Here is a 12,403-nt window from a genome sequence, read left to right on the forward strand (position 1 = left end):
GCGGAGGGGCGGGCCTCAGACGCGACGTGCGCGCTTGGGGGCGGGCCCAAACTGACCCCGCCTCCCCTCGCCTTGAGCGAGGGACGCGCCAGACGTGGCTGCGGCGGCTCAGAGGGTGGGGCGGGATCTTGGAGTCTCGCGGTGCACCCAGACGCTCCGGATCGCGGCTTTAAATCCGACTGTGTTCCCAAACACTCGGGGAAAATCAGAAGTGGCGACTAGCCGGTAGGTAGGCTCTCGGAAGGAATGGTTGACCTGATAGTCCTCGACCTAAGGTGGATTCCAGCAAGCTTCTGCTTTAAGTCACAGTTCCCTGGGATAGCTGTCTTCTAGAACAGTTAATATTCATCGAGCTATGTTCCAGACAGTGCACTGAGTACTTTGCATGTCTCATCTAATTTGACTCTCATTACAGCCCTGTGAAGCAGGTACTATTATCCCCAGTTTACAAATGAGACAACCGAAGTTCAGGATAGTCTAGTAACCCAGCCCAAGTTAATAGACTAGGAAGTGGCAGAGCAACACATTGGTTCCTATTGTACTGTCCGTCACGTGCACTTTCTCATTTAATTCTGAGGACAACACTATGAGACTGGTATTATTACTTCAATTTTACAGATAAGAAAGCTGGGTCAAATGGAAAGATGGATGATGTTTTTGGATGGGAAGACTCAGTAACATAAAGATCTCAATTTTCTGTAAGTAAAATTATGAGTAACATAATTCCTTTAAAAGTACTAATAGGGAAAAAAAAGTACTAATAGGATTAATTATTATGTGTGTGTTTTTAAGTACCCTATTTGTTCCTGAAATTCAGATGGAAAAATAAATAAGAATAGTCAGAAAACAGGCTCTGAAAAAGAATAACAAGGAGGGGTATCTAGCACTATCAAATATTAAAACAGATCCTCAGTAATTAAAACAGTTTGGTGCTAGTGGACAAAAAGGCCAAAGAAACCAATGGAACAAAGTGCAGATATAGACTCAAATACATGCAGAAATAAAATTAAAGTGGCAACTCCAACAATACTCAGAGGGGGCTGGATAGGCAAGCTCTCCACCTTCCCCCCTTCTTTAATCCTGTGGGTCTTCTGCATTCAGTTTGAATCCTGCTCAGACACAGGGGTCATGGTATGTTATGAGGCGTCTCACTAGCTTTGGCTAAACCAGGGGAACCATGTCCAGAGGACCTGGAACCCCAGTATGTGCACCCTGGAGGCACAGAATGCATTGGATTGCTGGGCCTCGTGGAAGCCTGGCTGCAAGTGGGAGGCTCCCAAACCACAAGGATGGCTTGGGGGGCTCGGGAGGAAGGAGGGAGCACACAGGCAGATTCTCAGGAGAGCTTCAAACTTTACTTACCAGCTGGGCGGCCTTGGCCTAGCTGACAAATGCCCCAAACCACAGTGTACCCACCTCTAAAATGGGTGAAAGAGGTACTGTTATACATGTAAGCAATATTTCCAGAGTATATTTTCAATAAGTGTATCCATTATGTGTTTAAAATAAATAAATAATAAAAGGATTGGGACAATTGGGCTGTCAAGAAAACCTGAAAGTTGAATTTATAAGTCACATATTACACAAAATAAGTTTCAAATGATTCAGAGATATATATGTTTAAAAATGATACCATAAAAGTACTAGAAAAATAGAAAAAAGTATGAATGAATTCCCTATAATCCTGGAATAGAGAAGACCTTTCTGGCTGTAATTGAAAATCCAGAAGTCATAAAAGAAAAGATTGATAAATTCAACCACAGAAAAATAGAAAACCTTTATGTGGCAAAACAACAATAATGGTGATACCATAAACTCAAATGACAGATGACAAGTTGAGAAAAGATATGTATAATCACATCATAGACAAGTGAAAATTAATATGAAAAAGGCTGTTGTTGGAAAAACAGGCAAAGGAGAGAATCAGACAGTTATCAGGAAAAGAAATATATATGTTAATCATAATAAACTAATAATAGAAATAGATATAGAAAATAATGAAAGATAATACATTTAAAACTCATTGAGATACCATGTTCACCCACCAGGTTGGTAAAAGTCAACCTGTTTACTTGCGGTGAGGCTGTTGTAAAGAGCAGTTAAGGAGGGCCTCACTGAGGTGCCATTTGGACAGGACCTGAAAGATACCTGGGAGTGAAATATTCCAGGCTGACACCGGAACATGTGCAGAAGCCCTGAGGCAGGAGTGTGCATGGCAGGTTCCAGGAACATCTAAGAGATGAACATAGCCAGGCAGGGTGACAAGGGAAGGAGTAGCAGGAGATGAGGCGAGAGAGTTGTGGGATAGGCAGTTAAAAATTGAGAAGGTTCTAAGACTTTACCTCGCTTGCAAGCTAATGAGTTAGCCGTATACACTTCTGTGGATGCTGGCAGATAGGAGACTCCTGGGACAGAGACAAAGGATTTTATTACCTCAAGCATGGCAAGTAGCGTCAGCTTCGTGTTCGTGTGTTTTGCATTTGCCCCCTGCCAGGTCCTTTGGGGGTGATGCAGAGCAGCCCAGGTGGAGTCTGCCCATGTAATGGGTTTGCATCACAGCTGAGAAACCAGAGCTTAGGGAACCCAAGTCTTTCATAATGTTCTGCAAACAAGCCTAGCTGACTTAACCTGGAGGGAGATGTTATTACACTGGACATCAGACAAACCTCCCCTGCCCCAGGTGGAGATTCTCTTCCAAGGCTACTCTTTATATAAACATCCTTGAAAAGAGAGTGGAAATAAAGGTATCCAGTACCTCTGCTCCTGGAAGTGCAAAAATATAAGAGATTGGTGGAGAATTATTTCCTAATGGGGGCAGATATTTAGAGCCTTGTAGGCCACTGTGAGGACTTCAGCTTCTAAATTGTGAATGATGTGGAGATGGAGGGTTTGAGCAGAGGAGTTTTGTGTAATTCTTCTCCCCACTCTATTACTCCCCTACACATGCCCAATGTTAGGTAGACAGGTACTCAACTGAAATGGAGACTGAAAAGCATCTGTCTTAGTCAGGGTTCTTCAGAGAAAGAGACCTGATAGGATATACAGATATGCATAACAGGAGATTTATTATAGGAATTGGCCCACTCAGTGATGGAAGCCCAGAAGTCCCACAGTCTGCCATCTACAAGCTAGAGGACCAGAAAAGTCGGTGGTTTAATTCAGTCTGAGTCTGAAGGCCTGAGAACCAGGGGACTCTTAGTGTAAGTTCTGGAGTCTGAAGGCCCTAGAACAAGGAACTCTGATGTCCAAAAGCAGGAAGGTAGATGTCCCAGCTCAATAAGAGAGAGAGAGGGAATTTGCCCTTCCTTTTCGTTTTTGTTCCGTTTGGGCCCTCAACAGATTGGGTGATGCCCATCCACATTGGTGAGGATGCATCTCTTTACTCAGTCTGCTGAATCAAATGTTAACCATTTCTAGAAACACCCTCACACACCCAGAAATAATGTTTCACCAGCTGTCTGGACATTTCTTGGTCAAGTCAAGGTGACACATAAAATTCCCCATCGTAGCATCTATTGGATCATGGGGGTCATGGGTGACCTTGATAAATACAGTTTCAGGGGAGTAATGGGGTTGAATGCTGGACTGGAGTGACCTAAGGAGAGCCTGGGAGGGGAAGAAATGGGGCAGTGACCTTGGACAATGCCGTTAGAAATGTGGCTATGAAGGAGAGGAGAGACAGGGAAGTAGAAAGGGCATGGATGATGAAAATGAATTATTTCTTCCTGCTCAGCATAGTGAAAACTGGGATGCCATCTGTGTTAATACATAAAAATTCATTCAACTCTTGAGAAGAAAGTAAACGTTTAGCCTTTTATCAATGAGAGGATTTCATATAATGTTCACTAGAAAAATCATTCTGAAATGCAATCCATCTAAAATTTGAGGAGGTAAAAGTCTAAATGTTCTCCCTTTGACACAATCTAGAGTGCAATTAGGAAAAAACTTTAATTCTTCTTAAAGTAATTGTATGCTCCCCGGTTTGTGCACTGTTGGTGGGAATGTAAAATGGTATAGCCCCTATGGAAAACAATGTTGGGGTTGCTCAAAAATTGGAAATGGAATCACCATATAAGCCAACAATTCCCACACATTTGAAAGCAGGGTCTCTAAGGGATATTTGTACACTGATGTTCACAGCAGCATTATTCTTAACACCCAAGAGGTAGAAGCCACCCAAGTGTCCATCGGTGGCTAAAGGGATAAACAAAATGTGATATATACATACAATGGGTATGATTCAACCTTATAAAGGAAGGAAATTCTAACATGCTATAAAATGAATGAGCCTTGGGGACGTGCTAAGTGAAATAAACCAGTCACAAAATGGCAAATACTATATGATTCCATTTATACTAGGTAACTAGAGTTCTCAAATTCAGGGAGATAGAAAGTAGAATGGTGGTTGCCAGGGCCATGGAGGAAGGGGAAGCAGGGAGTTGTTTAATGGTTATGAAGAGTCAGTTTTGCAAGATGAAAAGAATTCTGGAGTTCTGTTGCACAACATTGTGAATGTACTTAACACTACTAAACTATACACTTAAAAATGGTTAAGATGGTTTACACTTTATGTTATGTGTACTTTACCACAATTAAAAGACCTTTTTTTTTTTTCACTTGGACCTCCAGCAGCTTCAGCTTTTTGCACCTGATCTATTTGGGCATCTCCATTTTCTGCAGGGTTATTCCCAGCCTTGCCAGCACTGGCTTTCCCTTTTTTCTCTTTGGATCTCTTCTCTCCCTCTGGGCAGGCGTCTTTCCAGGTTTGGGCTCTGGCTTTGGAGGAACAGGTTTAGCAGGTAACTTTGCATCTGTTCATGTTACAGGGTTAACCCAACACCCACAACATATTACCTTAATATTAGTAGAATAAATTAATAATAGTTCTTAATTAAAAAGCATTAGTTGAGGTCCCCAGTCAACTCATTAAGTGTTAAGGATGCAACAAAATAAAGCTTTCTTTCCCAACTGGGAACATGCACATCAGGCGACTCGTTTTTCATTGCTCTGTGCGTGTCTGTAAAGGATCATGAAAGCACTGCAAGTATTGATTTGGGGGTTACAAATAAATCCTAGTGAGGGGGCAAATTCATAAATATGAATTTGTAAATAAAAAGAAATAGTGAGGACCAGCTGTCATTCATACATATGGCTATGTGTATAAATATCTGTATATAACCTCCACTTTGTGGACACAGGTAACCACCAGCTGCTGGCTCTATCAGCCTGAAGAGTACAGTAAAACGTTATGTCTCTGACTGTTTGAAAAGCCATTCGAGAAGCAATCAGAAGGTTTTTACTGAACAACTGCTGTGGACTCGGTGCTGTGCTGGGCGACAGAGAATAACATGACTGTGGTGGGTCCTCTGCCGACGAGGCACTGGCAGGCTGTTGAGGGATCCCCATTCCATGCTCACGATGTGTTTTAATGAGCTGGGAGGAGAGACAGTGATGCTGGGGTAGTAGACTTGAAGCAGGATGCAGGCCAGGCCAGAGGAGAATGGCCACAGGTGTGCGGTGCGGCCCAGGGAGCTGCACAGCACGACGGAGCATCCTCTCTTCACAGTGAACGATGGCTGCCTCGAGCTGCGGGCATGGGCATCGGAGCTGGAAGAGGCCTTCCAGGGGATCCAGCCAAGCCCCCTGAAGGCATGGGGGAGCTGTGTGCTGAAGGTGACCAGCAGGCTAGTCTCTTGAGACCACCTCACAGAGTGCAACCAGCGTGACGTTACGTGGGTCGCCGGGTAAAAGCTCTTTCACCTAACTTGTTACCGCGGGACCAGGCGGTCAGAGGCCTCGGGCGGGTCCCTCGGCCTCCCTGGCTCGGCGTTGTCCGTGACTTACAGAGCCTAGAGCATGGGGCCCGGCGTTTAGGAAGTGCTCATGCATGGGGGCTGTTATCCTTGCTGCCGTTCCTCTGGTAGGTGTTCGCTGGATTATCTCACAGTGAGTACACTACAACCCCCAGAGAAATCTTTCCTGGTCGCTGAGATTTATGACTAGAGCAGTGGTTTCAGACATTGGGGTATGTTAGAATCACCCAGGGAACTGGTTAAAAATTGGATTCCAGGGCCCAGGCCCTCCCAGTTCTAATTCAGTAGGTCTAACATATCGGGATACCTATATATTTCAGTAGCCAGGAGTCCCCCGCCACTAGCTGGGTTGAGTGTGGTCCATTGGTGACCTCCTCCTGCTTCATTTGATTTTCTTAAAACACATTTAAAATAAGTTATACCTGCTTTTAGAAAAAAACAACTCATAAAGAACATAGAAGCTTATAAAGCAGAAGGAAACTCCCTTCGCCTGATTTCTTCCACGCTTAACTTTACATTCTCACCCCCGAGATAATTGTTGTTAGCTGTGGTTTGTCTTGTTTGTTCCCAGAATTTATCTATCCCCATATAGCATATCCATCATTGTATCTCTTCCCCTCACTGTTCCATTTGTAAAAAAGCACAAGTAGGATCCTAGGATAGGGCAGGGATTGACGAAAGTTTTCAGTAAAAGGCCAAGTAGTAAATATTTTCGACTTTGCATGTCCTAAGGTCTCTATCCCGACTACTGAATTCTCCCTTGGAGCTGGAAGGCAGTCACACACGTTCATTTATGAATTGCTGTGACTGCTCCAATAAATGTTACGCACCAAACTGCTGCAGGCTGGATTTGGCCCGCAGGCTATAGTGGGCTGCTGCGGAGTACTGCAACTTTCTCTTTTCACTTAAAATATTTTGAGCATCTTTTCCATGTCAGCCCGCGCAATGATTCCATTAACTGCTACAGGGTATAGATATTTAGCCATTCAACTGGACTGCTGGGTGTTTTCCCAGGTTTTGCTGCACTGAACAAAGCTGCCATAGACTGTGTGCCTGGGTGACTATTCTTAGTCAAGTAAAATGAATTCTTAGAGCAGAATTGCTGATTCAAAGGGGAAAGATGAATTTGAAATTTTGACAGAGCTTGCCAAATTTCTCTCAGCCTTTTTTAAAAATTCAGATTGCCACATACCCTTGTGATTTTCATTGCTTAATCTCATTCTGGTGAATATTTTCTGTTAAAGGTTAATAACTAAGCGAAAGATCCCAAAGAGAGGTAGAGGGAGCAATAAACTCTGTGGCAATCAACTCCAGCTAATAACTCCAGTAAATACCTGCCATCAGGAAGCAATTTGCACAGCATTCTGGTCAATGTAAAAAGCAAATTCCCAGAAAGTAGTAAGGGCACCTGTTCTAAATGTAAAGAACATTTTGTGCAAAAGCACAAAGTAAGCCCTTGTGTAGCAAATATACTGATCAGATAGGGCATAATTGCCATTTCAGCTGCAGCACGGGCTCAGCAGTGGTGAGGATGAATTTTGACTTTCCAGTCATAGTTCCCATTCGGACTCTTGATACAATGCTTCAGATTCCCTTATCTGACAAAATGCATTGACCATGCAGTGTTGCTGAGATTACAGTTACGAACATCCAGTCTTCACTGAGCACCTACTGTGACCCTGGCCCTGGACTGAGTCCTTCACCTACATTCCCTCCACCCTGTGATGCTGGTGATACCACCATTTTACAGATGGGGGAACTACTGCTCGAATAGGTGAAGTCATTTAGCCATGGCAACGCAGTCAGCGCTGTTTGACTTCCAAGCCCATGGAGGGAAAAAAAAACATGTTGTGTTGAAAACTGGCAAAAGCCTTGCAGAAAACAAAATAAGGGGAACAAAAATGCCTATATTCCATGATCTTGCAATCTACCCCTGGGAATTTATCCTTAGACAATAATCCCAAAATATTAGGCCCAAAGATAACAAAGAGCTAAACATTAGAAACAACAAAGATTAACAAAAGAGAAATGACTAATAATCAGGTTTGATGGATTTTTAAGTACCCGTTAATAATGATGATGAAGACCGAGAAAACAATGTAAAATAGTTGGAAACCCCTGGTTTCAAAGTCAGATGACTGGGTTAAGTCACCACATACCATCTGAGTGACCTTGGGCAAGTTACTTAGGTTTTCTGAGTCTCTTTTTCTCATTAAAAAAAAAAAAAAAAAAGATTACTCTTCTGTGTATAAATAAGATAATGTTTCAAAGTATTTATCATTCCCATCATATGTAAATAGTAACACTTCATTCCATGGTTAGGCGTGGTCATGAGGCCTGCAGTAGCCAATTATTTCATTGAACATCATTTATTGTTCATTTCATTGAACAAGAACGTCTGTGATGTGTGTCACTCTGGGCATCTAATCTCTAGTGCCAGACTCCCACACTTTCTGCCTCTGAGACAGTGATCCACATGAGAAAGCAAGTGTTGCCTGGGAGGCAGGATGCTGAGCCGTCATGTGGAGGACAGCTGCTCAGAGGCAGAGCCGACTTTGTGTGGAGTGAGGGATGAACTTCTGTTTTCTTAAGCCACTGAGATCTGGGGACGGCTGAACACCACGGGGCTATCCCGACTGTGAGAATAACCTTGTCTCTCTGCTTAACACTGTACCCCCAGGGCCTAAAACAGTACCTGGCACAAAGTCAGATCTCAAGAAATGTTTGCAGAATGACTGTTGTCCTAGGGGTTAGGGTTTCTTTTTGGCTTTACTATGCAGATAACTTTCATCCAGCACCGAAGATGAAGAAAGAAGAGAGCCCCCAAATACCCAAAGCTTCTCCTTGGGCGTTGTTATGGGTTGTTGTGTCCCACAGAAATTCACGTTGAAGTCTCAACACCCAGCCCTCAGAATGTGACCTTGTTTGGAAATAGGATCGTTGTAGATGTAATTAGTTCAACGAGGTCATACTGGAGTGGAGTGGGCCCCAACCCAGTATGACTGGTGTCCTTATAAAAGGGGAAATTTGGACACAAACAAGCACACTGGGAGAACACCTTGTGAAGATGAGGGTTATGTTGTCACAAGCCAGGAACTACCAAAGGCAGGGAGAGAGCCCTGGAACACCTCCTCCCCTGAAGCCTTCAGAGGGAGCATGGGCCTGCTGGTGCTGGGTCTCGGACTTCTGGCGCTGGAACTGTGAGCCCACACATCCCTGTTGTTTAGCCCATCCAGTTTGTAGCACTGGTTATGGCAGCCCTAGCAAGCGAATACAAGAGTGTTTTACACTTTTTTGCTTTAACAGAGGAGAAGTAGCTTTCTTTGGAGGCTTTCATATGGGAGAGCTATTGCTGGCATGTCTTCTGGCTAGTATTCTATTCCCGTTCCTTTCCATCATGCTGGGCAGGTGATTCCTATTTGTTGGACCAATGCTTGTGAAATCTCCCACATTGTATAATCTTTCTTTAGAAAACATATTTCTCACCCTAGCAAATAAATCACTTCAGAATCACACATTATAATGACTGAGGCAGCATTTAAAAAATAGAACTTACAAAAGGAGCAAGAGAAACATTATTAAAATCTGAATGCTAACGTTTCTGATTCTGGTCCAGACAAGATGGCATAGACCTGTTTTTCCCCGCTTCTGCCTGCTAAGCACAGCTATGAACCTGGAATAGCAAAAGAGATGACCAAAGGAGACCTCTGAAAGGTGCTATGAAGGTGAGCTGGTTTGGGACCCCAGGATCAGGGAACAGCACAGTGACAGGACATGTTCATCCTAGCACCCATCAGGAGGAGGAGAGTCCTTTCCAACCCCTAGCCTAGCAACAGAAGGCAGTCCAGATAGACTCATTCCTCTCCAGAGTGGGGTCCCTCTGGTAGGTGGGACACCACCTGGCAAGGGGGATAATTGGGAGCCCAGGCAGAAATAAACCACCAGGGAGGCACTCCTCTTCCTCACAGGGTCTGAGACTCCCCTTTTCCACCAAGAGTTACCTAAGTGGGCGGGTGGGCTGAGCCTGAGGGAGAAATCCAACTGTAACAGGTAGACCAGTTCAGGAAGCCTCTTTATCCTATAACCTAAGACTCTTCTTTCCAACCCAGAGACACTAGGGTAGAAGGCTAAGTTGGGAGAACCAGTCAGGGGACCCTCACATCCCTTCACCAAGAGATACCCACCCCTCAGGAACCAACAGAGATACCGCACAGCAGGAATCAGCAGAAGCCCCAGCGGCACCAGATAAACTAAGCCAACCAAAATAACACTGCGAAGTCGCTGGGAATTAAACTGCCATTGAAACCACAGTCCACAAAAATAGGCCAAGACCCATGTGCTAACCCCAAATAGGGTGATGCTTGCTAAAATAGATTTAAATAGGTACTAGCATCCCCTAACATAATAGACAACACTGAGATGAATCTTGGCAAAGATACTATTAACAATCACCCATCATACCAAGAAAATCACAACTTGAATGAGAAAACACAATCAAGGGATGCCAACACTGAGATGAATCTTGGCAAGGACTTCATAGCAACTGTCTTAAAACTGCAACTAGATTGTCAGTTAGAAATTCTCTTGAAATAAGTTTAAAAATAGAAAATATCAGCAAAGAAATAGAAGTTATTAAAAAAAAAACAAATGGAAATCATAGAACTGAAAAATACAAGAACAGAGAAGGAAAACTTGCTGGGTATGTTCACTATTAGAGTGGAGAACACAGAGGATAGATTTGTTGAACTTGAGGACAGAACAGCAGAACTCACCAGTCTGAAAAAGAGAAAAGTAGACTGGGAGAAGAAAAAAAATCACCAAAGCCTACAGACCTGTGGGACAGTAACAAAAGATCCAACGTTCATATCACCAGAGTCACAGAAAAATAGGAGTGGGGTTGGGGCTGAAAGTATTTGAGGAAATATGACTGAAAAATCCCCAACTTTGGTGAAACACACAAACTTACAGACCCAAGAAGCTGAGCAAACCCCAAATAGGATAAAATGCTAACATAGCAATAATTTTCTTAAATGTAAGTTGTCTAAATACATCAATTAAAAGACAGACTGGCAAAGTGGATTTAAAAAAATACAACTCAACCATATGCTACTTATAAGAAACTCACTTCAAATTCAACAACATATGTAGGTTAAAAGTAAAAGAATAGAAAAAGATATACCATGGAAACATAAATCAAAAAGAAAACAAGGAGTGGCTGTATTAATATCTGATAAAGTAGACTACAGAGCCAAGAAAATTACTAGACACAAAGAGGAACTTTACACAATGATGGAAGGATCAGTCCACCAGTAAAACATAAAGACCATAAATGTGTGCACACCAAACAGCAGCACCTCAAAGTGCATGAAAAAAACAAATAGAGCTGAAAGATGAAGTAAGACAAATCCACAGTTATAACTGAGGACTTCAGCATCTTCCTTTCAGCAATTGATACATCTCAGAAAGAGAAACCCAGCAAGAATACAGACGATCTGAACAACACTACCAATCGACAGCATTCATTGAGTTGAGATACATAGAATACTCCACCCAAAAACACCAAAATCCAGATTTTTTTCTCTAAGCACCTATGGAATATTCCCCAAGAAGTACCACATCCTGGGCCATAAAACCACCTCAACAAATTAAAAAGAATTGAACTCATATGGACTGTGTTATCTGACCAGAATGGAATCAAACTAGAAATCACTAACAGAAACACATCAGGGATTAACAGTGGGCGGGTGGGGAGGACATGAGGTGGGTGTGGCTATCAAAGGGCAATGCGAGCGATCCTTGTGATGTTAGAACTGTTCCATATTTTGTAGGATACAGGAACCTACATAGGAGATTAAATTATGCAGAACAACACACCACATGGATGAGTACAAGTGAAACTGGAAAATCTGAAGAAGATAGGCGGACTGCATCAAAGCCACTGTCCTGGTTATGATATTATACTTTAGTTTTACAAAATCTTACCTTTGTGGGGAAGGTTATAGAGAGAATCTCTCTCTATTATTTCTTACAACTGCATGTGAATCTACAATGATCTCAGTAAAATTTCCAGTTAAAAAATCTGAATGCTTAATACATCCCATTACATAAATACCATCTCTTTTTACAAATGAGGGAACTGAAGTGAAATGATTGGGACCTGACCTGAGATTTCAGAGCTAATAAAGTCAGTGGACTAAGATTTAAAAACTCAGGTCTACATGGCTCCAAAGCCCATGAACTTAATCACAAAGCTGTTTTGGCTGATGACTCATAATATTATATAAATGACTTAGGGGTCCAATTAGTTGATTAGAGAAGCTTTTTAAAAAGTAACTATCATTTCAAAAGGTGAGCAGGGTTGTGGTTTCTTCTAATATGATATAAATTTAAAAACTTCAATTTTGCTTTACAATAGGATGCTAGGAGTTGGGTAAGAGCATAGTATCAAGACTACTGTAAATACAAGGGATTCATTCTTAGGTGCCTAAAAATAAAGTCAGTCTTAGTCTAATAATTACAAAATTAAATTATAAGATCATTCACAAACAGCACCCAAGCCTGCTTGGTAGTGTCAGGCTTCAGATTAAAAT

The 12,403-nt window shown here is 42.5% G+C and overlaps 1 long non-coding RNA gene across 3 annotated transcripts; it reads left to right on the forward strand.

Moving 5' to 3' along the window:
* Positions 1 to 82: 82 nt before the first annotated feature.
* Positions 83 to 12,273, forward strand: LOC116667198. Of its 3 annotated transcripts, none has more exons than XR_004324012.1 (5): positions 83 to 225; positions 619 to 698; positions 4,681 to 4,799; positions 5,199 to 5,920; positions 9,430 to 12,273. It is a non-coding gene; the product is annotated as an uncharacterized LOC116667198 (long non-coding RNA). The 3 variants fall into 3 exon arrangements; XR_004324011.1 differs by lacking the exon at positions 4,681 to 4,799 and having other exon boundaries at positions 9,430 to 9,538; positions 9,923 to 12,273; XR_004324010.1 differs by lacking the exon at positions 4,681 to 4,799.
* Positions 12,274 to 12,403: the final 130 nt, after the last annotated feature.

The sequence above is a fragment of the Camelus ferus genome, chromosome 11 (assembly GCF_009834535.1).
Source record: "Camelus ferus isolate YT-003-E chromosome 11, BCGSAC_Cfer_1.0, whole genome shotgun sequence".
In the NCBI taxonomy this organism is placed as follows: domain Eukaryota; kingdom Metazoa; phylum Chordata; class Mammalia; order Artiodactyla; family Camelidae; genus Camelus; species Camelus ferus.